This window comes from Lepisosteus platostomus, chromosome 4, assembly GCF_059453375.1.
Source record: "Lepisosteus platostomus isolate fLepPlt1 chromosome 4, fLepPlt1.hap1, whole genome shotgun sequence".
Classification (NCBI taxonomy): domain Eukaryota; kingdom Metazoa; phylum Chordata; class Actinopteri; order Semionotiformes; family Lepisosteidae; genus Lepisosteus; species Lepisosteus platostomus.
The window spans coordinates 23,053,306-23,059,269 of NC_142614.1; positions in this window are offsets into that span (position 1 = coordinate 23,053,306).

Genomic DNA, 5,964 nt, shown 5'->3' on the forward strand with positions numbered 1-5,964 from the left:
TGCAACACTGCCGTAATAGGTGACCATGACGGTCACCCAGTTGATTGACACTTGTATAAGCCTACCAGCAATCACAATGTACTGTTGTGGCTGAACTTTGACTAAGGTAGGCGGAGTTGTAGTCTGTATTAAATCCACGATAGCACTTCCTATTCGCCCACGTGCTGCAGTTTCAAGACTTGTAGGGGGTACTGTTACGGATGTCTGGTAGCAGATATCTGTGAAAACGATTTAATATTTTTTAAACAACCTTTTTGAGATTATTGGTTTTGTGGTGTAGTAAAACGTTGTTTTTTTTACCTTGCTTACCTTAAATTACGAGGAACAGAATTATTTGATTAATAATATGAATTATTTTTTTCAACTTTGGAGAGTTACTCAAATTAATCTCAGGAATACTTCTCACAAAAATAATTCAGTCACTTTTTCATGAAGAAAATGTTATTTGGGGTTAAAATCATAGTTATAGATTTTATAGATTATAGAGTGTTTATTGTGAGATTTCCAAGCCAGTTTAACCTAGATTTAAAACAAATTGTAAACTTAAATCCCACTACCTCTAACCTTCACCCCAGTTTTATACATTTGTTTGGACTAGTGCGAATCCATTATTAAATCCTGGACTAAATTAAGGGTGGAAAGTAGAGTTATTTTAGGTATTTTAGGGTGAGGGTCCTCTTCAAAAGGGAGAGATTAGGGATGGTGTCGTGGTGTTAAACTCAGGTGGGAGGCAGTGGATTTATGCTTGATAAAAATCCCTTTTGTTGACACCTCTGAGCCTGTGGAATTAGCAGTAAAGGTTTAGTCTGTCGTTCAAAGATGAAAGAAAAATCCTTCAGATTACTGCAAAAAGAAGAAAAAGGATGCTTAAAGGTGCATGCTGCAGAGGGTTTTCTTTTTTTTTTTTTCAAGGACTGGTGAATAGGATTTTGATAAATTGTAAGTATGGGGTTGTTAGAAATTAGAATATCATAATAGGCCTCATGGGATCATTGCCACAGTACAGTGTGAGTGTTCTTATGGGCTATGAAATGAATGGTGCAATCCGGAACCATAATGTGTAAACCCGCACACTTTAGAGGTAAATCAAAGTGACAGATTTATTTCACCTCAGTCTGAGAATCCATTCAGCAGAATAAACAAACAACACAATAAACATACAGCACAACATAATTCCAGTCAGGTCCTGCAGTGTTTCTAACTCCCTCAGCAGTCTGAGGTAAATCTTGTAAAAAGCAATTGAGCCATAAACACGCTTGTTCAATTTTGTGCTTTCCTTGCACTTTTAAAAATGCATGTGTCGAGCCACATTTTTATCTTTAAAAGTCATAACTAACTTTAATGTTATAGAAATTTTATTGAAAGCAAAACTTGTTTTCTAGCTATATGATAATGACAGAGAATGTTAAGTTTAATTCATGGTAGTTGATTGGTAAGTTATTAATTCAAGTTTAATTGCGTTTTAGTGATTAATGTTTTTTTTGTTCCGCAGAACAAATGGGTTTGTATGTACAAGTTTAATGTTTGATGCAATGGTTTATGAAGTAGAAAAAATAAATAATTGTTAATAATTTAACAGAGGGTTTAGCAGCAAAGGTGGGGATGTGGTGGAAGAGGGATGCATAAGACGAAATGCAAAAAGAGGGGTTTGCTTATGATACATATAACTTTAGAAAAATTACGCTAGAAATGATTATGATTTAGAACAGCTTTTGGATCAGATAGGTGTTGTTTTAAATGAGATAAGCTCTAGTGAATCTTAAAGCTACCTCTCATCCTTAATGTCTCTGAATCCCTGTGACCAGTCCAGAAGGAACCACAAAGCTCTACAATCCTCTTATATGATTTAAGAGGCTTTTACAATGATGTATAGCCATTTTGATCCACCCCGATGTACGTGAGCTACATTAATTGCACTACTTTATCAGGAAACTTCCAGTGCTGCAATGAAACTACATAAAGTGTGACTTTACTGTTATCTTACTAGAAGACCACAGAACAACCACAGCAGTATTGTTTGTTTTAGCAATGTAAGGAACACACGTTGACATACTAAAATAATGTCGGTTGTGCTCCTAAATATGTACCAACCAAAAACTTGTATTTTACATTAAACTCTGCTTGATAATGTAAAGCCCACAGACTTCCAAGCAACTTTGCCAAGTAGAATACCTTTGTGTCAAGAATCTCATGTTTGAACCTGTACTGTGTCACTAACCAGCTGTGGACAGGATGGAGCACAATTCTGGTGTAGTCAGTAAGGGATGTGTTCTCAAGTCTCCTTAAAGTTACTGTTGACCTTGCAAGCAGGTTAAAAGTGCCAGAGCAGGTGCACTGGAGGAGAGCAGTCACCTTCTTCTCCCTGTTCTGATGTCAAGATCATGGTGGGTGGCCGAGCTGATGAAGAATTGGTGATTCTAAAGTGGAGGGGCAGAGAAATAAAATTAATTGGTGATTCCAAATTTAAAAATAGAAATGTTCACACATTCAGTACATAAAATATGGCAAAACTAAACATGCTTAAAAATCAGATTCTGCAACATAGTACTAGGAGAATATTTTACATTTTGGCTAGCCAAATCTCTGTCTTCAACTTAACATTTAAATATGAATCTGCAGAAATTGTTTAGGGGGAATTCTTACTTATTCATTTGTATTATTCTTGCTTTATTCATTCGTATTGGTGTGTAGTATCATTCATTTCAGTTTTGTATTCATTTGAAATGCTAATTTGAGGGCCCTTTTCGTTTAGTTTATATGAATACAGTGCAAGATCAGAAGACCTTTAGATACTTTAGGTTACCCATGAAATAGTAAGAAGTACCAAAAAAGAGAAAAATAGGCTTAAGGTGAAAATACCTTTTTTTTCAAATATGTTATACTGTTTCAAAATATGTTCAGATGAATCAGCAATGTTTCTTCAAGGATCTGGAAACATTGTATTGTCACTCCGGGCCAGCTTCATTAATATTGACATGTTATGACTTGTATGCTCTGAGGTCACTCCAAATACAGAAACTTACAAAACTATGGAGAAAAATAAAGGAAACAGCTCATTATTGAAATATAACATGACTGCTTGACTTTGCACTATTTACTTTGCTGAAATTTATAGTTCTTACATACAGTATATGGGTCTCACTTCAACAGCCTTCCTCCTTTTCTTCTAGTCTGATCATTTCACCTATTTTTTTTCAGTATCTTTGCTGATCCCTGTCATCTATCCCTCTTCATTTTAAATGAAGCTCTTTATTTCAGGAAGGTCATGGCTAGCTGAGCTATTAAAGTCAATAACCACATCTGGAAGAATAAGCCTGTAACAGAAGTGGCTGCATTTAAGCAGGCTATTGGCATTGTCTTAGTAGCTTTGGGATGAGTTTCTCAAAAGTAAAGCCACCTGCACTGAGATTTGTCAAAATTCATTACATACCAGAAGAAATGTTAGGAGCACACAATATACTGTATGTGTAGCAATGTAATAAGATCAATATACTCTGTATATTTCATCACTAGCTTTCACACTGCAGGCAAGATAAAGTGATATTAAGGAGATGTTGGGTCAAGGTTGAAAAAAAAATAGAACCAACACCTCTTTTCTGTGAAATTCCTAAGATGACAAAACAGAAACTGAAAAGCCAAAGATCGGTTTCGCTGTACTTGATGTGTCAAGCTAAAGCACTATCTACAAGAGAGTGAATAACCATACATTGTCTACCTAAATAACTAGAGGTTTATGACAAAATGTCCATCAGTTATGAAAAAAATACAAAAATCTAAAGCAATATAAATTTAACATGTATTAAATGTCAATATAGATAGTTGAAGAAGTTGACTACATGGAGTTTGTATGTTATCCCCGTGTTTGAGTTTGGGTTTCCTCCAGATGCTTTGGTTTCCTCCTTCAATACAAAGACATACTGGTAGATTTATTGGCCCAGGGTATGAGTGTGTGTCTGGCTTGCAATTGACTGGCGTCCTGTCCAAGGTGTGCCCTGCCTTGCACCCGTTGCCTCCAGTTCCCCCATGACTCTGAATTGTAAAAAGCAGTTAGAAAATGGATGGATGGATTGCAGCAGTGATCTATAAGTACAGTATGCTGCTGTGTCTCTATTGTTTTGCAAACCAGACTTTTTTTTTTCTAGACTAACCAAACATTCCAGCTGTGTTCATGAAAGGCAAGCCTCTTAGAGGTTGTCAGACAGTAGAGGTGGAAGAAGCCAGAGGCATGATTCTACAGACCACTGACTTACACTCTCAACTACAGATCCAACAATTATTAGACTTTCTATTATAATTAGTAGTACTGTAGTATTATTTTCTAGAGTGACGCAACACACATGGGATATTCAATATATAATATGCCTAAATTAATTAGTTACATAATTAGTTACTCCTATAGAATATCCATCCAATAGACCAGTTTCAGTTGTGACAGTAAGTTCTCTCAAACATCTGACAACTTCTCTATTGTTATTCTTTATAGGTATTGCCACAAGTATGTGTGATTAAGCTCCTGACAGTGTATTATATCACCCAACTGAAAATTGTGTTCCATATACAGGAGTCTATCAGAATCTACAATGTAATAGAGCAGTAAGAGTGAATACATTGGAAAATGGTTATAAAAATTTCAGTACCAGTGCCATCCACTGGAGACTTGAGGTGGTGTATGATTGATGTGAGCTAAATAAACATGATCTGATTTTTTACTCAAATCGTGTGAATAGAAAATATAGTTAGATTCAAGACCACCTCTAACACAGAACAAGCAAACTCTAATAAATTTTACAATCTGTTTAACCAAGACTGTTACCATTTTGTTGTGTATTTCTCCAATTCATGAACAGCATTTACTGGCATAGTTGTTGCATTATCGTAATGAAAGGTAAAACTGTTAAAATGCCCCTTTCCCTCATTTGCATAGACTGAAATTAATTCACAGAATCACTATGGTAACTGAGTGTATAGGTTGCATTTCAGTGGCTGAGATGGTTACCCAAAGTGTATGACCATCCCCCTTGTTTTCCTTCAAATGTGGCTCTAATGTGATGCATGCAGCTACTGTATGCAGTATGTTCGTGTAATTGAAAAACAAATCTATGAAATTTAATTGTGGGACTCTGGAAGGAATGAGTGAATTATGTACTGTATGAGCTTCAGAAACCTTCTCTTCTGTCAAGAAAAATCTGGGTGAGATCCTTCGATCAATTATCTACTAGTAGCCAAATGAGCAATACAGACTGAATTTCCCCCTCATATTGATGATCCTTCTTACATACTCATTGAAATATGGTATCATTTGGAGAAAATTCCCCTGGCCTTTTTTTTCCAGTCTGTGGTACAAATGTAAACAAATTCCATTTTGGTGGGGATAATCAAACAACGACATAGTTAGATGCACTACTACAGTACTTCATCATTCTGAAATCTTTAACAATCAGGATGTACCACTAGATTACTGGAATGTATCAAAGCCTTTTTAGTTTTTTACAAGTGTATGAAATACAGTATATACTGTAACATGCTTACATAGCTGTAAACTGGAGCCTTGATGTTAATTCCTTTACAAATTTACAAATCATGTGAAGGCCAATGTGTGTGACCATGTCTGCTCTGAGATTGTCAAATGTGTTCTTCCTCTCTTACAGATGCAATTTAACTTCTGATAAAGTACTTGCCATTTAAAGGCTACTCTCTAAGAATATGTTTAATAGTGGAGAAATTTAAGATATTTTTACAGGATTTCTACATCAGCCATTTGATAAGGGCAATGTTTTCTAAAAATCCCTACAAGAAAGAGGTGCATATGTGTATCTTTCAAAGAACACCTTTCACAATTATATTGTCTTTAAAGAGCAAGCTGGCATTATGGCTGCCAAGATGGACTTTAAAAACATGTAGCAGAAATAAAAGTCTGTTTAGATGGTTCCTTCTACCTACACTTAATGTGAATTTGCTGTTTTA